At 44.0% G+C, this 24,305-nt stretch overlaps 1 long non-coding RNA gene across 1 annotated transcript in view; it reads left to right on the top strand.

Moving 5' to 3' along the window:
- The first annotated feature begins 18,653 nt into the window (after positions 1-18,653).
- LOC140601850 (uncharacterized) overlaps positions 18,654-24,305 on the top strand; it is a 64,225-nt gene continuing 58,573 nt past the window's right edge. Inside the window, exon 1 of the long non-coding RNA XR_012004974.1 lies at positions 18,654-18,816. This is a non-coding gene — a long non-coding RNA (uncharacterized lncRNA). The remainder of the gene's footprint in view (positions 18,817-24,305) is intronic.

Raw genomic sequence — 24,305 nt, 5'->3', positions numbered from 1 at the left:
GTTGGGACATGTCTGTTGTTTATCTCATGATTGAACTGTTTTTGTGGCTTATATACAGAGATATACTGCCATTTTCATTATATCATATAAAGGATAGATACTATCAACATGATTTATCAGTCTTGGCATCGTTCTGGTCATCTTGCTGAAGTAGGGTTTGTCAGCTTTCTCCGTAGTAAACTGATTCTTTTATTATTATTATTATTATTATTATTATTATTATTATTATATTATCATTATTATTTTAAGTTTTTCATAATATATTTTGTAGAAGGAAGTTACTATGTGTATTGCACACATAAGAGTGGGTATCTATGCTCATGAACTTCACGGTGGAATGTCTGCACAAATTGTTTGAAATTCTTCTACATGGGAGATTTCTCTTCCCTCTAGGTTTGTTTGATTGTTTTTTTATCAAAGATGTTATTTATTTATATGAGAAAGAGAGGAGAGAAAAAGCATGAGGGAGCGGGACAGAGGGAGAGGGAGAAGCAGGTTCCCAGCTGAACAGGGAGCCTGCCTTGGGACCTGGATCGTGATACCAGCCTAAGACAGAAGCTTAAATGACTGAGCAACCCAGGTGCCACACTTTGTTTCTTTCTTTTTTTTTAACAATAAATTTACTTTTTCTTAGTGTTCTATTTGCCAGCATACAGAATAACACCCATTGTTCATCCCGTCAAGTGCCCCCCTCAGTGCCCATCACCCATTCACCCCAACCCACCGGCCACTTCCCCTTCAATCACCCCTAGTTCTTTTCCCAGAGTTAGGAGTTTATGTTCTGTCTCCCTTTCTGATATTTCCCACTCATTTCTTCTCCCTTCCCTTATATTCCCTTTACTATTATCTATATTAACCAAATGAATGAGAACATACAATGTTTGTCCTTCTCTGATTGACTTACGTCACTCAGTATAATACCTTCCAGTTCCATCCACGTTGAAGCAAATGGTGGGTATTTGTCGTTTCTAATGGCTGAGCAAGGCCCACCTTTTCTCTCTCTTCATCTTCTGAGTCTCCTATGATATGAATGTTATTGTTTTAATAAGTGGCTGAGTTCCCTATGTCTGCCTCTATGCTCCATAACGTTTCTTGTTTTTAAGGCTTCCACTTGGGACTGCATCAGAGTTATAGCATTTTTAACGTTGGCCTGACTAGATTTTAGTTGTTTTATTTCTACAGGAAGGGATTCTCTAGTTTTCTTCTGTGCTCTATTTCCAGCCCAGCTGCTATCTTTATAATCATTGTTCTGAACTGTAGTTAGACATCATATATGTGTATTGATGAACTTGCTGGCTGTGAGTACTACCTCTGTTATTTTATGGAGTTGAACTACTCCATCTCATTATTTTTTCCAGAAAAGAAAGAAGGAAGAAAAAGAAAAACCAAGAAAAACAATAACAACTGTCCTCCCCCCCCCCAAAAAAAATCAGATTATTTTGGCCTGCTCATTAAAAGATTCTAAATCCCAAAATATGAAACACAATTAAAGTACCATGAAAGTAAAAATAAGAAATATATAAGGTACATACATAAAAGTTAAAATAAGGCAATTAATAAAATAGAATCAAAGAAAATAAATGAAAAAAGAGCACAAACTACAAAGGAATCTAGACTCTACTTTCGAGGCAGAGCTGAAGCTCTGCAGCCTCTCTGTTTTGACAACTTGGTGGCAGGGAATCATATGTGTGGGGTCTGGGGATGGGCCTTGGCGCTGATTGTCAGGTGCACATCTGCCTGGGAGTTGCACTTGTGGGGGTCAGAGGCTGGGTGGTCGTCAGCGCGTCTGGCCTCCAGCGGGTGGCGCTGTGCTGCTCCCTGAGACCCGGCCCTGATGGGCGGGATGTGGGTGGGGTCTCTGGGTCCTCTGGCTCTGGGGCTGAGCATCCTGTCCCCCAGTCTGCTGGGGCCTCCACAGAAGAGCTCCCAAGCCCCCGGGTCTCCGCCGCTTCTCTCAGAACCCTGCGTTCACTCTACCTGCGTCCGAGCTTCTTTTGGTTTTGTTTTTTATCTCAGACTGTTGTGCCCAAGATTGCGAATCTGAGAAACCACCGAGAAGATGACACTGATGCAAACACACGAGGGTTTATTTACAAGCTCGAGCTTGTGTCCATGTATGCCCGACACAGTGGAGCAGGGACTTGGACCCACAGGTGGGTTTTAGCTTTAGAGTTAGGGTTAGGGTACAGGTTAAGGTTAGGCATATGATTTGAGTACATTAAGTTAAGGTTATGGTTAGAGGTTAGGGTTAGATTTAAGGTAAGGGTCAGGGTTAATGGTTTAGAATAGGTTTAGGAGTTAGGGTGAGGGTTGGCAGGAAGGTTCAGTGAATGTGTTTCGGTCTTGGGGTTTGTGTTTGGTTTTTGATTAGTGATATTTCTTGTTTAAGGGTTAGGTTAACATTAGGCTTAAGTGTAGGGTTAGGGTTATGTCTGTGTATGGTTAGAGTTTGGTCTTGGCATGTGCCTGCACTGGGACTCCTAGCATCTTTGGCAGTTTAGTTTTATGCACTCTATTTAGGTTTTGGTTTCGAAGATAGCCTGACTCCACCAAGTCAGTAGCCTCCCCAGAGAATCAAAATCCAGGCTTTTCTGGGGTGAGAATAGGCATGGCAGGATTCTCCTGAGCTCAGCTAAGGAGGGGATTTGTGGCTATAAAGACTCTTTGTTTGGATTTTCAGTTGCCTTTCTGATTTTATCTCTTGTGAGCACATGTTTCCTCTATACTACCAATTATTATTTTAAAGTTTTACTTGAATTCCTGTTTGTAAACACAGTATGATATAGTTTCTGGTTTACCACATAGTGATTCAACCCTTGAATACAACGCCTGCTACTGGTCAGAGTTGACCTCCACTATCCCCATCCCCTGATTCCCCATCCCCTCCACCTTCCTCTGGTATTTATTAGTTTATTCTCTGTGTTAAGAGTGTGTTCTTGGTTTGCATCTCTCATCCCCCCCTTCGCCCCTTTGCCAGTTTCTTTGGTTTCTTAAAATTCACATGTGAATGCAATTGTATGGTATTTGGTCTGTCTTTCTCTGACTGAGTTCATTTAGCATAAGTCCCTTCCAATTCTCCCACGTCATTGTAAATGGCTTCATTTCATCCCTTCTGATGACCCAGTGATGTTGCAGGGTGTATATTTACCACATCGTCTCTGCCCATTCTTCTGTCGATGGACATCCGGGCTCTATACACGGTTTCGCTGTTCTTGATAATGCTGCTACCAACACTGGGCTGTGTGTTCCTCTTTGAATCTACTAAACTACTTTTGTATCCTCGGGGTAAAGACCTCGCTTTGCAATTTTGGAATCGTAGGGTAGCTCTATTTTTAACTTCTTTTTTAAAAATTTTTTTATGATAGTCACAGAGAGGCAGAGACACAGGCAGAGGGAGAAGCAGGCTCCATGCACTGGGATCCCGACGTGGCATTAGATCCCGGGTCTCAAGGATCATGCCCTGGGCAAAGGCAGGTGCCAAACCACTGCGCCACCCAGGGATCCTCTATTTTTAACTTCTCGAGTACCCTCCAAACTGTTTTCCACAGTGGCTGCACGTTTATTCATGTATTCATGAGAGACACAGAGAGGCAGAGGTATAGGCAGAGGGAAAATGAGGCTCCATGCAGGAAGCCTGATGTGGGACTTGATCCCCCAGGACCCCGGGATCATGACCTGAGCTAAAGCAGATGCTCAACCAGTGAGACACCCAGGTGTCTTGCTGATTCAATTTCTTTGCTACTCATGGGTCTGTTCATATTTTCTATTTCTTCCTATTTCAGATTTGCTCGTTTGCACATTTCTAGGGATTTGTCCATTTATTCCAGGTCTCCCAGTTTGTTAGTGTATAATTTCATAGTAATCCCTTATCATTGTCTTATTTTTCTGGTGTTGATTGTGATCTCTCTTCTCTCATTTGTGATTTTATTTATTTATGTCATTTCTCTTTTCTCATTGATAAGGCTGGCTAGGGCTTGATCCATTTTATTAATTATTTTGAAGAAACAGCTCTTAGTTTCCTTATTCCATTCTACTGTTTTGTTGTTTCTGTATTGTTTATTTCTGCTCTCATCTTTATTTTTTCCCTTCTTCTGTAGGCTTTAGGCTTTGTTTCCTATTCCTTTTACAGCTCCTTTAGGTGTAGGGTTAGGTTGTGTATTGGAGACTTCTTGTTTCTTGAGGTAGGCCTATATTGCTATATACTTCCCATGGTACTGCCTTTGCTACATCCCAGAGGTTTGGAGAAAAATGTTTTCATTTTCATTTCTTTTAAATTTCCTCTTTAATTTCCTGGTTGCTCCATTCATTCTCTAGTAGGATGTTGATAATCTCCACTTATTTTTGGTCTGTCCAATTTTTTTTCTTACTGTCAACTTCGAGTTTCATAGCGTAGTGTTCTGAAAATGTACAGCGTGTGATATCAATTTTCTTGTACCTGTTGTACCTGTTGAGGGCTGATTTGTGGGCCATGATATGATCTGTTCTGGAGAATGTCCCATGTGCACTTGAAAGGAATGTGTATTCTGCTTTCGGATGAAATGTTCAGACTATATCTGTTGAGTCCCTGTGGTCCAGTGTGTCAAGGCTATTTTTCCCCTATTTATTTCTGCATAGACGATCGGTCCATTGCCATAAGTGGGTGTTAAAATCCCCTGTCATTGTATTATTTTCAGTGAGTTCCTCTATGTTTGTTGTTAATTGGTTTGTATATTTAGGTACTCCCATGTTGGCAGCATAAATATTTAGTTGTTTGATCTTGATAGAGAGGTTTTTAAATTAGGAAATAATACCCTTCTTCATCTCTTCTTATAGTATTTCTTCTTTCTTGTTTGAAATTTAAATATTTTATTTATGTATTCATGAGAGATACACAGAGGAGCAGAGGAAGAAACATAGCAGAGTGAGAGGCAGGCTCCCCAAAGGGAGGCCGATGTGGGACACGATCCTGGGATCCCAGGATCACACCCTGAGCCGAAGGCAGATGCTCAACCACTGAGCCACCAGATGTCTCCCAGGATTTGGTTTCAAATCTCGTTTGTCTGATATAAGTATGGGTCCTCCACCTTTCTTTTGATATCCATTAGTGTGATAGATGATTATCCATCCCCTGACTTTCAATCTGTTTCTGTCTATAGGTTTAAGGTGAGCATCTTGTAGGCAGCGTACAGATGCATGTTGTTTTTTTAATAATAATTTTATTTATCAGAGAGAGAGAGAGACAGAAAATTATGCAGAGAGAGAAGCAGGCTCCCCACCAGGAGCCCAGTATGGGACTTGATCCCAGACTCCAGGATCACACCCTAAGTCAAAGGCAGAGGCTCAACCCCTGAGCCACCCAGGCGCCCTGGATCCTGTTTTTTAAGCTACTGTGATCCCCTATATCTTTTGATTGGAGCATTTAGGCTATCAGCATTCAGAGTGACTATTCAAAGATATGAACTTTGTGCCTTTGTGTTAACGGAAGAGTTGGTGTTTCTGGCTACGTTCTCTGGGCCTTTCTAGTCTTTGTTGCTTTTGTTCTCTTTTTTTCCCCCACTAGAAGAGTCCCTCTTAAAATTCCTTACTGGACTGGTTAATTGGTCATGAACTCCTTTATATGTTGCCTGTCTGGGAAAATCTTTATCTCTCCTGAATGATACCCTTGCTGAAGAAAAAATTCATGCAAATTGGACTGCAATAAAAAGAAATTTAAAAACATAAAATAAATTCTTGCTAATATGATTGAGAAAAATGGCATTTAGGAGGAAAACCAGAAGCAGAAAGAGAGACAGATTTCACCCTCCGTAGAGTTCACAGGGACCTGGTGTCCTTTCCTGGGAGGAGCCCCCCTTCCGGAGGATGCTTCCTGCCCCTCTGCCCTCCTTGTTGGAACACAGCAGGTACAGCTCCATGCCTCCAACACCTCTGCAGTCATGGCTTATAGCATTTTCCATCTATCCTATTGGGGACCACAGCGTTGTGTATGTAACCATCGGCTGCTGTTTGACAACATTGGGGGGATTCCAACTTTTCTTGGTTTTGTGGTGTGTGTGTGTCTATCACATGCAGCTATCACATGCAGCTATCGGATCCTCTGGCTGGGTCACCAAAAAACCCCGAAATGGTTGGCAGAACATCATTTCTGGTGCTGGCGCCGGGCGGTTAGCTGGGCTCTCCTGGCAGCGCCAGGGCTCACTCATGCAGTGACTTTCGGCTGGTGGGTCAGCTGAGCTTGAAGTTCCGGCTCAGCCACATTCCCATGTCCAGCAGTGGGTCTGGCCACCCCTGGAAGGCACGGGGAGCCGTCAGCTGTGTGTGCCTGGTGGCGCCCCTGCAGGGGCTAGTTGGCGCCTAGGTAGTGCCCCCTCCTCCTCTCTGGGAGTCTCTCCACTCCCTGTGCACAGAGTTCTGGGAGACACAGAAACGGGATGGCTGGCTGTGCATTTTCGCACCACAACACTTTATTGACTTTCTACAGCAAACGGGCTCAGAGCCGTGGTTGCGTGCCTTCCCCTGGGGAGGGAGACCTTTCTGTCCTTTAAGGGGGGGCATGAATCACCCGGGGTGGGTGGCGGGTGCTGGAGTCCCCCACCTGGGAGCATGTTTGGACTCCGGGTGGGGGCGTGTGTCCTGAGGTTTCAGCCTGAGTGACGGTACTGAGGACAGCAGCCTTGGGCCCTCTGGGGCCCCAGCACCTGGAGGAGCCTGCATCCTGGTGTGGGTCCTGGTGGGGCCCACCGGCTTACCCCTCCTGTCCCCTCACTGCGGTGTCCCGGGATACCCAGGGCTGCCCTAGATCAGCGACCTGGATCTGTCATGCATTCCCAGGGCCCAGTAGGTCACATCCAGCTGTGAGAGGGCTCGCTCAGCCCGGGGCCAGAATCCAGGGCTGGCCAGGGCCATGGGGGCCTGATTCCATTAGTCTTTGTGTTGGAACTGGTAGGGGCTCAAATCAACCCAACACCCACAGAGCGTGGGCCAATCAGCCCAGGTACCTCTGGGTTAGGGGCTGGTGTCCTGTGCAGGGTGTCCCGCCCTCCAGGAGGGACAGTGGGTGGAGGCAGGGCACAGTATGTCCCTCCGAAACCCCGTGTTCCCTACCCAGATGCCCCTGGTCCTCCCCGGGACCCAATACCCCCTGGCCTCTCAGCATCACCCTACCCCGTAGTAGTCTCAAAACATGACGTGACAGCTGAACATCCTGGTGACGTCCAGGTCCCCCAGCGTGATGTCCCTGGAGGAGACCAGGGCCTCCTCCTTCATTTCCTGCGGGAAAACCGGGGAGGAGGAGCTGGCATCAGGGATACAGATCCCGACCTGTCTGTCCTGGGCAGGGAGCCCTGGAGCCACCATGGGAGTGTGTCCTGCCGAAAACTCTGTCCTTTCCCTGGGAGGCTGGGGATGGCGGGAGTGTCCACCGTGCCCGTGGGACCTGTGTAAGGGCCTGTGCCTAGCTGTTGTGAGCGGGGAAGTGACTGGGGGTCAGCCTGAGTGGGAGGGGACAAGGGGTCAGTCCAGGTGGGGAGGGGACATGGGAGTGTTGTGCACAAGATTGCGAATCTGAGAAACCACTAAGGAGCCGACACCAATGCAAACACACGAGGGTTGTATTACAAACTTGAGCATGGGTCCAAGTATACCCCACAGAGTGGAGCAGGGATTTGGAACCCGAGGACGGTTTTAGCTTAGTTTCAAGGGCTGGTCTCGGGGACCTCCAGTAGGGCTGGAACAATTCCTCAAGTTCTGTTTACATTTTGATATGGGGCTTTCAAGAGCATTGCGCTCTCTTCTCATTGTAATAGGGGCTTGGGCTCAGTTTTTATTCTATTGTGGGGCTTTCTAAGACATTAAGCTGTAAACTTTTGTTTTTTTCCTGTAACTGAAATAATGTAAATTTCAGTTCTTCTTCACAGGGGCCTGGGATGTCTGGGCGTGTGCTAATGCTGAATTTAAATTGGAATGGCCATAATGTTCTGGGCCTCCTTGCATCCTGTCCCATCCTATCTAGCTCCTTCTCCCTTCTCAGGAGCTCCTAAGAGAGCAATTGCAAATGACCTCAGCATGGCATCGGGTGTTGAGGGACAGGCCCAGGGATTTGGGATCAGGAAGACCAGGGTCGCGGGCATCCCAGCTGTGCAGCGGGATTCCATGCTGCGGACTTTTATTCCCTAAGGCTATATTGAAATCTGACTTTGAACATAGAAAAGCTGTCCTTTATCTTTAAAAGATGAAGAGTGAGTAAAAGTGTTTTTTCTCTGCCCATCTGATTGCTCAGATTCCAATATGAGATGTATTTCTTGTTAATAAGGATAATTTACTATCCGTGGTACTATGGTTAAAATATTCTGACACAAGTAATTCAGAGGGATGAGGGTTTCTCATCTCTTTCTTCACAGCTCAGTCACTCATCAGGAAATGCATCTTTATATGGGATCCCTGGGTGGTGCAGTGGTTTAGCGCCTGCCTTTGGCCCAGGACGCGATCCTGGAGACCCGGGATCAAATCCCACGTTGGGCTCCCGGTGCTTGGAGCCTGCTTCTCCCTCTGCCTGTATCTCTGCCTCTCTCTCTCTCTCTCTCTCTCTCTCTCTCTCTCTGTGTGACTATCATGAATAAATAAAAATTAAAAAAAAAAAGGAAATGCATCTTTATGGATTTGGAAAGAACTGAGAGACATTATTACCAATGGTCCTATTATTATGTGAAGGATTCTTCCCTGAGATTCTTCCCCTATTTCAACTGACACTGAAACACTGTGAACTCTTTGGAAGACAAATGTCAAGGAAATAAATGTTATGCCTTGCTAATTTTAAATGTACTCGCAATATGGTGTCTATTATAATACAAGTATTTTTTCTGATTTTTGCATTTATTATCCTTTCCTGCTTTTCAGGTTGAGGAGGCATTATACGTGTTCATAAGTGTTTTTCTTTCCTTCTGATTTGAAATTCTTACTTTGTTCCCATCGAAGGAACTCTTTAAGAATAAGGCAAAAGTTAATTCAACTATTGTTAAAATGTCTTCCCCCTTGGAGCCTAATTCATTTAAGTCAATTTTCACAATAAATCTTATTTATTAGAAAGCAAACAAAGATTTACAGGGAAATTGAGAAGAAAGTACAGAGAATTCACATGCACTTGCTCTCAATTTCTCCAATTATTGATATCTTATATCATGACGGTATGAATATTAGCTAATGAATCAATATTAAAATATATGCAGTAACCAAAGACCATACATTATTCACATTTCCTTAGTTTTTGCTAAGTTACCATCCCTCATATCACACTCCATACCACTCATGTTTTCTTAGGCTCTCTGCATTATGTCTTTCAGCCTTTCCTTGTTGTTGAACTGGAACACTTTGAGAAGTAGAGTATTTTGTAAAATTTCCCTCAGTTGGGACATGTCTGTTGTTTATCTCATGATTGAACTGTTTTTGTGGATTATATACAGAGATATACTGCCATTTTTATTATATCATATAAAGGATAGATACTATCAACATGATTTATCAGTCTTGGTATCGATCTGATCATCTTGCTGAGGTAGTGTTTGTCATCTTTCCTCCTGTACCTCCTATTTTCTTTTCCTGTTAAAGTACCATGGAAGTAAAAATTAGAAATATCTAAGGTACATACATAAAAATTAAAATAAGGCAATTAATAAAAAAGAATCAAAGAAAATGAATGAAAATAGGGCACAAAGTACAAAGGAATCTAGACCCTACTTTCCAGTCAGAGCTGAAGCTCTGCAGCCTCTGTGGTCTGACAACTTGGTGGCAGCGAGTGGTCTGTGCAGGGTCTGGGGATGGGATGTGGCGCTGATTGTCAGGTGCACATCTGCCTGGGATATGCACCTGCGGGGGTCAGAGGCAGGGTGGGCGTCAGCGCCTCTGGCCTCCAGTGGGCAGCGCTGTGCTGCTCCCTCAGACCTGGCCCTGATGGGCGGGCCGTGGGTGGGGAATCTGGGTCCTGTGGCTCTGGGGCTGAGTATCCCGCTCCCCAGTCTGCATGGGCCTCCAGAGAAGAGACCCCCAGTACCCGATCTCCGCCGCTTCTCTCAGAACCCTGCATTCACTCTACATGCGTCCGAGGTTCTTTTGGTTTTGTTTTTTTTTCTCAGACTGTTGTGCCCAAGATTGCGAATCTGAGAAACCACCGAGAAGCCGACACTGATGCAAACACACGAGGGTTTATTTACAAGCTCGAGCTTCTATCCAAGTATACCCGACACAGAGGAACAGTGACTTGGACCCCGAGGAGGGTTTTAGCTTAGTTTTAAGGTCTGGTCTCGGGGACCTCCAGAAGGGATGGTGCAATTCCTCAAGTTATGTTTAAATTTTGATATGGGGCCTTCAAGGGCATTGAGCTCTGTTCTCATTCTAATAGGGGCTTCCTGCCCTTGGCCTGGGCTCAGATTTGATTCTTATGTGGGGCTTTCTAGGACATTAAGCTGTAAACTTTTGTTTTTTTCCTGTAACTGAAGCAATGTAAATTGCAGCTCTTCTTCACAGGGGCCTGGGATGTCTGGGCGTGTGCTAATGCTGAATTTAAATTGGAATGGCCTTAATTTTCTCGGCCTCCATGCGTCCTTTCCCATCCTATCTAGCTCCTTCCCCCTTCCCAAGAGCTCCTAAGAGAGCAATTGCAAATGACCTCACGTGGCATCCTGTGTTGGGGGACAGGCCCAGTGATGGGGATCAGGAAGACCTGGAGCGTGGGTGTCCCAGCTGTGCAGCGGGATTCGAAGCTGCAGACTCTTATTCCCTAAGGCCATCTTGACAACTGACTTTGTACATAGAAAACCTCTCCTTTGTCTTTAAAATATGAGGAGCGAATCAAAGCGTTTTTTCTCTGTACATCTGATTGCTCAGATTCCAATCTTAGACGTATTTCCTGTTAATAAGGATAATTTACTACTATCCGTAGTACTATGGTTAAAATATTCTGACACAAGTAGTTCAGAGGGATGAGGGTTTCTCATCTCTTTCTTCACATTTCAGTCACTTATCAGGAAATGCATCTTTATTGATTTGGAAAGAACTGAGAGACATTATTACCAATGGTCCTATTACTATGTAAAGGATTCTTCCCTGAGATTCTTCCCCTGTTTCAACTGACACTGAAACACTGTGAACTCTTTTGAAGACAAATGTCAAGGAAATAAATGTTATGCATTGCTAATTTTAAATGCACTTGCAATATGGTGTCTATTATAATACAAGTATTTTTTCTGATTTTTGCTATTTATTATCCTTTCCTGCTTTTCAGGTTGAGGAGGCATTATACGTGTTCATAAGTGTTTTTCTTTCCTTCTGATCTAAAATTCTTACTTTGTTTCCATCAAAGGAACTCTTTAAGAATAAGGCAAAAGTTAATTCAACTATTCTTAAAATGTCTTCACACTTGGATCCTGATTCATTTAAGTCAATTTTAAAAATAAATCTTATTTATTAGGAAAAAAACAAAGATTTATAGGGAAATTGAGAAGATAGTACAGTGCATTCACAAGCACTTGCTCTCAATTTCTCCAATTATTGATATATTAGTATGGTTCAAATATTAGCTAATGAATCAATATTAAAATAGTCACATTAACCAAAGACCATACTTTATTCAGATTTCCTTAGTTTTTGCTAAGTTACCATCCCTCATATCACATTCCATTTGTCTTCCGGTTTTCTTAGGCTCCTCTGGATTGTGACAGTCTTTCAGCCTTTCCTTGTTGTTCTTGAACTGGAACACTTTGAGAAATAGAGTATTTTGTAAAATTTCCCTCAGTTGGGACATGTTTTTCATTTATCTCATGATTGAACTGTTTTTGTGGATTATATACAGAGATATACTGCCATTTTCATTATATCATATAAAGGATAGATACTATCAACATGATTTATCAGTCTTGGTATCGATCTGATCATCTTGCTGAGGTAATGTTTGTCAGCTTTCTCCGTAGTAAACTGATTCTTTATTATTATTATTAATTATGTTATTATTATTATATTATCAATACTACTTTGACTTTTTCATATTATATTCTGTAGAAGGAAGTTACTATGTGTATTCCGCACATATGAGTGTGAAGGTATGCTCATGAACTTGACGGTGGAATGTCTGCACAAATTGTTTGAAATTCTTCTACATGGGAGATTTCTCTTCATTCTGGGTTTGTTTGTTTCTTTTTCAAAGATTTTTTTTATTTATTTGAGAGAGAGAGGAAATAAAAACCATGATCGAGAGGGGCAGAGGTAGAGGGAGAAGCAGGTTCCCTGCAAAACAGGGAGCGTGCCTTGGGACCTGGATCATGATCTGAGCCTAAGGCAGAAGCTTAACTAACTGATCCACACAGGTGCCACTCTTCTTTCTTTCTTCCTTCCTTCCTTCCTTCCTTCCTTCCTTCCTTCCTTCCTTCCTTCTTTCCTTCCTTCCTTCCTTCCTTCCTTCCTTCCTTCCTTCCTTCCTTTCTTTCTTTCTTTTTCTTTCTTTCTTTCTTTCTTTCTTTCTTTCTTTCTTTCTTTCTTTCTTTCTTTCTTTTAATAATAATTTTATTTTTTTATTGGTGTTCAATTTCCCAACATACAGAATAACACCCAGAGCTCATCCTGTCAAGTGCCCCCCTCAGTGCCCATCACACATTCACACCCACCGCCCGCCCTCCTCCCCTTCCATCACCCCTAGTTCATTTCCCTGAGTTAGGAGTCTTTATGTTCTGTCTCCCTTTCTGATATTTCCCACACATTTCTTCTCCCTTCCCTTATATTCCCTCACTACTATCTATATTCCCCAAATGAATGAGAACATACAATATTTGTCCTTCTCCGATTGACTTACTTCACTCAGCTTAATACCTTCCAGTTCCATTCACGTTGAAGCAAATGGTGGGTATTTGTCGTTTCTAATGTCTCAGCAAGGTGACCTTCTCTCTCTCTTCATCTGAGTCTCCTATGGTATGAATGTTATTGTTTTAATAAGTGGCTGACTTCCCTACGTCTGTCTCTGTGGTCCATAACCTTTCTTGTTTTTAAGGCTTCCTCTTGGGACTGCATCTCATTTATAGCATTTTTAACGATGGCCTGACTAGATTTTAGTTCTTTTATTTCTACAGTAAAGGTTTCTCTAGTTTTCTTCTGTGCTCTTTTTCCAGCCCAGCTGCTATTTTTATAATCATTGTTTTAAACTGTAGTTAGACATCATATATGTGTATTGATGAACTTCCTGGATGTGAGTAGACCTCATTTTATTTTATGCAGGTGAATTTCTCCATCTCATTATATTTTCCAGAAAAGAAAGAAGGAAGAAAAAGAAAAACCAAGAAAAACAATAACAGGTGCCCTCCCAAAACAAAAATAAAAACAAAAACAAAACAAAAAAAAAACAACCGATTATTTTGGCCTGCTTGTTAAAAGATTCTAAATCCCAAAATAGAAACAATTAAAGTGATCCCTGGGTGGCGCAGCGGTTTAGTGCCTGCCTTTGGCCCAGGGCACTATCCTATAGACTCTGGATCGAATCCCACATCGGGCTCCCAGTGCATGGAGCCTACTTCTCCCTCTGCCTGTGTCTCTGCCTCTCTCTCTCTCTCTTTCTCTCTGTTTGTGACTATCATATATAAATTGAAAAAAAAAATTAAAAAGAATAAACACAATTAAAGTACTATGAAAATAAAAATAAAATATATAAAAGGTACATACATAAAAATTAAAATAAGGCAATTAATAAAAAAGAATCAAAGAAAATAAATGAAAAAAGAGCACAAAGTACAAGGAATCTAGACCCTACTTTCCAGGCAGAGCTAAAGCTCTGCAGGCTCTGTGGTCCAATAACTTGGTGGCAGCAAATGCTCTGTGTGGGATCTGGGGATGGGCCGTGGCGCTGATTGTCAGGTGCACATCTGCCTGGGAGATGAACCTGTGGGGGTCAGAGGCGGGTGGGCATCAGCACATCTGGGCTCAGCGGGTGGCTCTGTGCTGCTCCTGAGACCCGGCCCTGATGGGCGGGATGCAGGTGGGGTCTCTGGGTCCTCTGGCTCTGGGGCAGAGCATCCCGCGCCCCAGTCGGCTGGGGCCTCCAGAGAAGAGCTGCCAAGCCCCTGGGTCTCCGCCGCTTCTCTCAAAACCCTGCGTTTACTCTACCTGTGTCCGAGCTTCTTTTGGTTTTGTTTTTTATCTCAGACTGTTGTGCCCAAGATTGCGAATCCGAGAAACCACTGAGAAGCTGACACCAATGCAACACATGAGAGTTTATTTACAAGCTTGAGCTTGTGTCCAAGTATACCTGCCACAGCAGAGCAGGGACTGGGACCCCGAGTTGGGTTTTACCTTAGTTTTAAGGGCTGGTCTCGGGGTACTCCCGAAGGGCTGGAGCAATACCTCAAGTTCTGTTTACATTTTGATATGGGGCCTTCAAAGGCATTGAGATCTGTTCTAATAGGGGCTTCCTGCCCTTGGCCTGGGCTCAGTTTTTATTCTATTGTGGGGCTTGCTGTGTCCTGACAATGAGCACTCAGGAAGGAAATGACGGATGTGACTCCCTTCTCAGGAGCATCACAGAGAATAAATAATGAGACTGAACCAAAGGAGCACAAGACTTGTGCACTTAGCCATACCAGGCTCTGGGAGGCTGTCCTGGGCTCATGGGTTGGGAGCCTCATCTTGTGAAAATGTCCGCAGTTCCTGAAGCCACCGTCAATTTCAATGTCATTCCTGTCAAGTCATGGTGGCAGATCCTATAAATAGGAAAAAAACCCCATAACATCCATCTGCCCCCACAAATGACCCTGGACAGCAAATCAGTATTGGAGAAGCAGGACAGAGCAGGACGCAGCACTTTCCTATTTCAAATGATGTCACAGAGACAGGATAAAGCAGTGTTGTCCTCGGGACCCCGCCTGGCTCTGTCGGTTAAGCCTCCAACTCCTGACCTCACCTCCGGTCCTGATCTCGGGGTTGTGAGTTCCAGCCCTGGGCTGGTCCATGGATGAGGCCTGATGCCTACTTAAACAAACCAGACCCATGAGGGTTGGTCCCAGCATAAGTTGAAGGAGCAGAACAGAGAGTCTAGAAGGAAACGTGCTCTGATACAACTGATTTTTTAACTTAATTTAAACCCAATTAATTAATGTATAGTGTATTATACTTTCAGAGGAAGAATTCAGGGATTCACCAGTTGGAGATAACCGCATTGCTCATGACATCACATGCTCTCCTTCATGCCGGTCCCCTGTTATTCCCTCCACCATCCCCTCCCCTGCAGCGACACTCAGTTCGTTTCTTATCGTTAAGATCGGTATTCCCTGCATCTGTGTTCATCTTATTTGTTTTTCCTTCCCTTCACAGATGTTCATCTGCTTTGCTTCTTTAATTCCACCTATGAATGACACCACATGGTCATTCTCTTTTCCCACTGACCTATTTCACTTAAGATGATCCCTCTAGTTCTACCCACGTCATTGCAAATGGCAAGATTTCCTTCTCTTTGATAGCTGAGTACCATTCCTCTCTCTATGACCACCATCTATCTCCCATCCTCTTTATCCATCATCTGCCACAGGGCACCAAGGCTCCTCCCACAGTGTGGCTACTGTGGACCCGGCTGCTGTGGACATTGGGGTGCAGTTGTCCCATATCTCACTGCATCTGTATCTTCAGAGTGAGCTCCAGGCCGTACACCTGCTGGTCGCAGGGCGACTCTATTTGTAACTTGCTGAGGAGCCTCCACACTGTTTCCAAGGCTGCTGCAGCAGCCCGCGGTCCCGCCCACAGTGGAAGAGGGTTGAGTGAGTTTTACAGGACGTGGTAAAAGTCTGGTCCACATTTCATTTCGCGTCTTTGGGCTCCAATTCCTTCTCCTTAAGTATTTTTGAGGAAACCGGGTGTTGGGCTCCTTTTGAATCAGACGTTTCCGAAGGTAACAGGGCACAGCTGGAGCCTGGAAGGAGGCAGAGGTGGGACCTGGACTGGCATGCTGCCTCCTGCAGCCTCCTGCGGCGTCTGAGCATCCCACAGGGGGTGCCTGAGCCCAGGCACCGCCCAGGGTGTATGCATGTGCAGTAGGCCTCCTCTGCCTGCACTAACAGGAGCCAGCCTTTCCTGGGGAGGCCTGAGGAAGACGTGGAGACACATCCACGCTGATGAGCCACAGCCTCTTCAGAACCTGCGTGGAGCCTTCAGGGGGATATTGGGCAACGTTCACACTGACAGGAGCCCTGGTCTCCTCAGAATACACAGTGAGGCTTCAGGAAATTGTTGGCCCTCACCCACCCTGACAGGAGCCCCTGGGCTGCTGCAGGCCCCGCGGGGAGGCTTTAGTAAGATGTGGGCCCGCATCCACGTTGACAGGAGCCCCTGGGCCGCCTCAGAACATGTGGGGAGGCTTCTGAAAAATGTGGCGCAGCGTCCACTCTGGCAGGAGCTAACGGGCCCCTCAGGACATAAGTTGAGTCTTCTGGAAGCTGGGGGCCGCATCCACAGTGACCGGAGCCCGGCCACCTCAGAACAAGCGGTGACGCTTCGGGAGGATGTGGGGCCACGTCCACACAACTGGACGCTGATGTCCTCAGGACCCCTGGTGTAGACTTCGGGACATATGGGGATGCGTCCATGCGGACAGAAGACCCCAGCCTTGTCAGAGTCTGCGGTGAGGCCTAAGAAAGATGTGGATGCCGAATCCACACTGACAGGAGTCTCCAGCCACCTCAGGACACACTGTGAAGGATTGGGATGATTTGGGGCCCCATCCATGCTGACAGGAGCCCCCAGCCTCCTCGGGTCTTATGGTGAGGCTGAGGAAAATATGGGGCCACGTCAAGACTGAGAGGACCCCCGTCCTCCTCAGGACCTGCACTTTGGCTTCGGGACACATGGGGCTGCGTCTAGGCTGACAGGAACCCACAGCCTCCTCAGGACCCGCGGTGAGTTTTCTGGGGGACGTGGGGCCATGTCCAGGCTGAGAGGAGCCCCCGGCCTCCTGAGAACCTGCTGTGAGGCTTCCAGAGGATGTGAGGCATACTCCACGGTGACAGGAGACCCGGCGTACTCAGGACCTGCTGACTATGACTCTGGAACACATGGGGCCACGTGCGCACTCACAGGAGCCCGGCTTCCTCAGGACCCCCTGGAGGACACTGGAGGCACCGTTGGGGCCACGTCCATGTCAGAAGGGACTCCTCAGAACCATAGGGTAAGTGAATGGGTAGAATGAATGGTAGGGTCAGGGGAGGGGAGGTGGTTGGTGGTTAGGCTTAGGTTAGATGTTAGGGGTTAGTGATTAAGCTTATGGTTATGGATTAGAGGTTAGGGTGAGGGTTAAGGGTAAGGGTCAGTGGTTAGGAGTTAGGAAGGGGGTTTGGGTTAGGGACAGGAGTTAGAGTTAGGTTTAGGGTTTAGACTTTAGAAATTAGGGTAGGAGGTTAGGAATTAGATTTGGGTTATGGTTAGAGTTAGGGTTGGGATAGGTTTGCCTTTAGGGTTAGGGGTTAGGGTGTGAGTTTGGGTTAGTCGTTAGGGTTAGGGGGAAGAGTTAAAGTTAGGGCTAGGTTTAGGGTTAGGGCGAGGGTTAGGTTTAGGATAGGGGTTAGGGCTAGGGTTAGGGTTAGGGTCAGGTCAGGGTCAGGGTATGGTTTTGGAAAAGGGTAAGAGAGGGTTAGGCAGTGGGTTAGGGATTAGTTTTAGGGTACATGTTAGGGTACAGTTTGGGATATGAGATAGGATTAGTATTAGAGGGTTACGGTTAGGGTACAGGTTAAGGTTAGGAATAGGATTTGAGTACATTAAGATAAGGTTAGGGTTAGAGGTTAGGGTTAGGGTTAGATTTAAGGTAAGGATCAGGGTTAAGGGTTTAGAATAGGTTTAGGAGTTAGGGTAAGGGTTGGCAGGAAGGTTCAGTGAATGTGTTTCGGTCTTGGGGTTTGTGTTTGGTTTTTGATTAGTGATAATTCTTGTTTAAGGGTTAGGTTACCATTAGGCTTAAGTGGAGGGTTAGGGTTATGTCTCTGTATGGTTAGAGTTTGTGTCTTGGCATGTGCCTGCACTGGGATTCCTAGCATCTTGGCAGTTTAGTTTTATGCACTCTATTTAGATTTTGGGTTCAAAGATAGCTTGACTCCACTAAGTCAGCAGCCTCCACAGAGAGTAAAAATCCATGCTTCTGCTGGGGTGAGAATAGGCATGGCAGGCTTCTCCTGAGGTGAGCTAAGGAGGGGATTTGTGGCTCTAAAGACTCTGGATTTTCAGTTGCTTTTATGATTTTATCTCTTGTGCACACATGTTTCATCAATACTACCAATTATTATTTTAAACTTTTACTTGAAGTCCTCTTTGTAAACACAGTATGATATAGTATCAGGTTTACCACATAGTGATTCAACCCTTGAATACAATGCCTGGTTCTGGTCAGAGGTGACCTCCACTATGCCCATCCCCTGATTCCCCATCCCCCCCACCTTCCTCTGGTATCTATTAGTTTATTCTCTGTGGTTAAGAGTGTGTTTTTTTGTTTGCTTCTCTCATCCCCCCTCTGCCCCTTTGCCAGTTTGTTTGGTTTCTTAAAATTCACGTGTGAATGCAATTGTATGGTATTTGGTATATGTCTTCCTCTGACTGAGTTTATTTAGCATAAGTCCCTTCCACTTCTCCCACGTCATTGTAAATGGCTTCCTTTCATCCCTTCTGATGACCGAGTGATGTCGCAGTGTGTATATTTACCACATCGTCTCTGCCCATTCTTCTGTCGATGGACATCTGGGCTCTATACAGTTTCGCTGTTGTTGACAATGCTGCTACCAACACTGGGCTGCGTGTTCCTCTTCGAATCTACTCAACTACTTTTGTATCCTCAGGGTAAGTACCTAGCTGTGCAATTTTGGAATCATAGGGTAGCTCTATTTTTAACTTTTTTTAAAAATTTTTTTTATGATAGTCACAGAGAGAGAGGCAGAGACACAGGCAGAGGGAGAAGCAGGCTCCAAGCACCGGGAGCACGACGTGGGATTCGATCCCGGGTCTCCAGGATCACGACCTGGGCCAAAGGCAGGTGCCAAACCGCTGTGCCACCCAAGGATCCCCTATTTTTAACTTCTCGAGGACCCTCCAGACTGTTCCACAGTGGCTGCACCTTTACTTATTTATTCATGAGAGACAGAGAGGGGCAGAGTTATAGGCAGAGGGAAAATGAGGCTCCATACGGGGAGCCTGATGTGGGACGTGATCCCCCAGGACCCTGGGATCATGACTTGAGCCAAAGCAGATGCTCAATCACTGATGGACCCAGGTGCCTTGCTGATTCAATTTCTTTGCTAGTTATGGGTCTGTTCATATTTTCCATTTCTTCCTATTTCAGTTTTGCACATGTGCTCGTTTGCACATTTCTAGGGATTTGTCCTTTTCTTCCAGGTCTCCCAGTTTGTTAGCGTATAATCTTTCATAGTATTCCCTTATAATTGTCTTATTTTTCTGGTGTTAATTGTTATCTCTCTTCTCTCATTTGTGATTTTATTTATTTAGGTTTTCTCTTTTCTCATTGATAAGACTGGCTAGGGCTTGATCCATTTTCTTAATTATTTTGGAGAACCAGCTCTTAGTTTCGTTATTCCATTCTACTGTTTTGTTTTTTCTGCATTGTTTATTTCTGCTCTCATCTTTATTTTTTCCCTTTTTCTGTAGGCTTTAGGCTTTGTTTGCTATTCCTTTTCCAGCCTCTTTGGGTGTAGGGTTAGGTTGCGAATTGGAGACTTCTTGTTGCTTGAGATAGGCCTGTATTGCTATGTACTTCCCTCTTAGGACTGCCTTTGCAACATCCCAGAGGTTTGGAGAAACATGTTTTCATTTTTTTTTTTTTGTTTTAAATTTCCTCTTTAATTTCCTGGTTACTCTATTCGTTCTCTAGTAGGATGTTCATAATCTCCACGTATTTTTGGTCTGTCCAATTTTGTTTCTTACTGTCGACTTCCAGTTTCATAGCGTCATGGTCCAAATATGTAAAGGGTGTGATATCAACCTTCTTGTACCTTTTGTACCTGTTAAGGGCTGATTTGTGGGACATGATATGATCTGTTCTGGAGAATGTCCCATGTGCACTTGAAAGGAATGTGTATTCTGCTTTAGGAAGAAATGTTCAGACTATATCTGTTGAGTCCCTGTGGTCCAGTGTGTCAATGTTATTGTTCCCCTGTTGATTTTCTGCATAGACGATCGGTCCATTGCCATAAGTCGGTGTTAAAATCCCCTGTCATTGTATTATTATCAGTGAGTTCCTGTATGTTTGTTGTTAATTGGTTTCTATATTTAGGTGCTCCCATGTATCAGCATAAATATTTACTTGTTTGAACATTTTTTTAAATGAATTTATTTTTTATTGGTGTTTAATCTACCAACAAACAGAATAACACCCAGTGCTCATCCCGGCAAGGGCGCCCCTCACTGCCCTTCACCCATTCACCTTCACCCACCGCCCTCCTCCCCTTAAAGCATCCCTAGTTCCTTTCTCAGAGTTAGGAGTCTTTTTTTTAAATATTTATTTATTTATGATAGACATAGAGAGAGAGAGAGAGAGGCAGAGACACAGGAGGAAGGAGAAGTAGGCCCCATGCCGGGAGCCCGATGTGGGACTCGATGCTGGGACTCCAGGATCGCGCCCTGGGCCAAAGGCAGGGGCTAAACTGCTAAGCCACCCAGGGATCCCCGAGTTAGGAGTCTTTATGTTCTGTCTCCCTTACTCATATTTCCCACACATTTCTTCTCCATTCCCTTATATTCCCTTTCACTATTATTTATATTAACCAATTGAATGAGAACATATGTTTGTCCTTCTTCAATTGACTTACTTCACTCAGCATAATACCCTCCAGTTCCATCCACGTCGAGGCAAATGGCGGGTATTTGTCGTTTCTAATGGCTCAGTAATATTCCATTGTATACATAAACCATATCTTCTTTATCCATTCATCTTTCGATGGACACCATGGCTCCGTCCACAGTTTCGCTATTGTGGACATTCCTGTTAAACACATCGGGGTGCACATGTCCCGGCATTTCATTGCATCTGAATATTTTGGGTAAATCCCCAAGAGTGCAATTGCTGGGTCGTAAGGCAGGTCTATTTTTAACTCTTTGAGGAACTTCCACACAGTTTTCCAGAGTGGCTGCACCAGTTCATATTCCGACCAACAGTGTATGAGGGTTCCCTTTTCTCCGCATCCTCTCCAAAATTTGTGGTTTCCTGCCTTGTTAATTTTCCCCATGCTCACTGGTGTGAGGTGGTATCTCATTGTAGTTTTGATTTGTATTTCCCTGAGGCAAGTGATGCAGAGCATTTTCTCATGTGCATGTTGGCAATATCTATGTCTTTGTCTGTGAAATTTCTATCCATGTCTTTTGCCCATTTCATGATTGGATTGTTTGTTTATTTGGTGTTGAGTTTAAGAAGTTCTTTATAGATCTTGGAAACTAGCCCTTTATCTGATACGTCTTTTGCAAACATCTTCTCCCACTCTGTAGGTTGTCTTTTAGTTTTGTTGACTGTACCCTTGGCTGTGCAAAAGCTTCTTATCTTGAAGAAGTCACAATAGTTCATTTTTGCTTTTGTTTCTTTTGCCTTCATGGATGTACCTTGCAAGAATTTACTGTGGACGAGTTCAAAAAGGGTGTTGCCTGAGTTCTCTTGGATTTTGATGGATTCTTGTCTCACATTTAGATGTTTCATCCATTTTGAGTTTATCTTTGTGTATTGTGAAAGAGAGTGGTCTAGTTTCATTCTTCTGAGTGTGGATGTCCATTTTCCCAGTACCATATATCGTAGAGACTGTCTTTCTTCCAATGATTAGTCTTTCCTACTTTATTGAATATCAGTTGACCATAAAGTTCAGGGTCCACTTCTGGGTTCTCTATTCTGTTCCATTGATCTATGAGTCTGTTTTTGTGCCAGTACCACACTGTCTTGATGACCACAGCTTTGTAGTACAACCTGAAATCTGGCATTGTGATGCCCCCAGATATGGTTTTCTTTTTTAAAATTCCCCTGGCTATTCGGGGTCTTTCCTGATTCCACACAAATATTAAAATAGTTTGTTCTAACTCCCTGAAGAAATTCCATGGTATTTTTATAGGGATTGCATTAAACGTGTACATTGCCCTGGGTAACATTGACTTTTTCACAATATTAATTCTGCCAATCCATGAGAATGGAATATTTTTCCATCTCTTTGTGTCTTCCTCAATTTCTTTCAGAGGCATTCTATAATGTTTATGGTTGAGATCCTTTACCTCCTTTGTTAGGTTTATTCCTAGGTATCTTATGCTTTTGGGTGCAATTGTAAATGAGATTGCCTCCTCAATTTCTCTTTCTTCAGTCTCATTGTTAGTGTATAGAAATGCCATTGATTTCTGGGCATTAATTTTGTATCCTGCCACGCTACCAAATTGCTGTATGAGTTCTAGCAATCTTGGGGGGAGATTGTTGGGTTTTCTAGTTAGAGTATCATGTCATCGGTGAAGAGGGAGAGTTTGACTTCTTCTTTGCCAATTTGAATGCCTTTATTTATTTTTGTTGTCTTATTGCTGAGGCTCAGACTTCCAGTACTATGTTGAATAGCAGTGGTGAGAGTGGACATCCCTGTCTTGTTCCTGATCTTAGTGGAAATGCTCCCAGTGCTTCCACATTGAGAATGATATTTGCTGTGGGTTTTGCGTAGATGGCCTTTATGATGTCGAGGAATGTTCCCTCTATCCCTACGCTCTGAAGTGTTTTGATCAGCAATGGATGCTCTATTTTGTCAAATGCTTTTTCTGCATCTAATGAGAGGATCATATGGTTCTTGGTTTTTCTTTGCTGATACGATGAATCCCATTGATTGTTTGATGAGTGTTGAACCATCCTTCGGTCCCGGGGATAAATCCTACTTTGTCATGGTGAATAATTTTCTTAATGTACTGTTGGATCCTATTGGCTAGTATCTTGTTGAGAATTTTTACATCCATGTTCATCAGGGATATTGGTCTGTATTCTCCTTTTTGGTGGGGTCTTTGTCTGGTTTTGGAATTAAGGTGATGCTGGCCTCATAGAAAGAATTTGGAAGTACTCCATCTCTTTCTATCTTTCCAAACAGCTTTAGTAGGATAGGTATGGTTTCTTCCTTAAACGTTTGATAGAATTCCCCTGGGAAGCCATCTGGCCCTGGACTTTTGTGTCTTGGGAGGTTTTGGATGACTGCTTCAATTTCCTCCCTGGTTATTGGCCTGTTTAGGTTTTCTATTTCATCCTGTTCCAGTTGGTAGTTTGTGGCTATCTAGGATTGTGCCCATTTCCTCTAGATTGCCTAATTTATTGGCGTATAGCTGTTCATAATATGTTTTTAAAATTGTTTGTATTTCCTTGGTGTTGGTAGTGATCTCTCCTTTCTCATTCATGATTTTATTAATTTGAGTCTTCTCTATCTTCTTTTAAATCTGGTTGGCTAATGGTTTATCTATCTTATTAATTTGTTCAAAGAACCAACTCCTGGTTCTGTTGATCTGTTCCACATTTCTTCTGGTCTCGATTTCCTTGAGTTCTGCTCGAATTTTTTATTTATTTATTTATTTATTTATTTATTTATTTATTTATTTATTATAGTCACAGAGAGAGAGAGAAGCAGAGACATAGGCAGAGGGAGAAGCAGGCTCCATGCACTGGGAGACCGACGTGGGATTCGATCCCGGGTCTCCAGGATCACGTCCCGGGCCAAAGCAGGCGCTAAACTGCTGCACCACCCAGGGATCCCATGCTCGAATTTTAATTAATCTCTTCTTCTGTTGGGTGTAGGATATATCTGCTGTTTTTTTCTAGCTCCTCTATGTGTAAGGTTAGCTTTTTTATTTGAGTTATTTCCAGTTTTTGAATGGATGCTTTTATTGCGATGTATATCCCCCTTAGGACTGCTTTTGCTGCATCCCAAAGATTTTGAACGGTTGTATGTTCATTCTCATTAGTTTCCATGAAAGCTTTTAATTCTTCCTTAATTTCCTGGTTGACCCTTTCATCTTTTAGCAGGATGGTCCTTCACCTCCATGTGTTTGAGGTCCTTCGAAACTTCTTGTTGTGATTTAGTTCTAATTTCAAGGCATTATGGTCTGAGAATATGCAGGGGATGATCCCAATCCCTTGTTATCGGTTCAGGCCCTATTTGTGACCCAGTATGTGGTCTATTCTGGAGAAAGTTCCATGTGCACCTGAGAAGAATGTGTATTCAGTTGAGTTTGGATGTAAAGTTCTGTAGATTTCTGTGAAATCCATCTGGTCCAGTGTATCATTTAAAGCTCTTTTTTTCTTTGGAGATGTTGTGCTTAGAGACCTA

Source organism: Canis lupus, chromosome 12 (assembly GCF_048164855.1).
Source record: "Canis lupus baileyi chromosome 12, mCanLup2.hap1, whole genome shotgun sequence".
NCBI classification, from domain to species: Eukaryota; Metazoa; Chordata; class Mammalia; order Carnivora; family Canidae; genus Canis; species Canis lupus.
The sequence above is the reverse complement of the archived record's forward strand: the minus strand, read 5'-3'. Positions and strand labels throughout refer to the sequence as shown.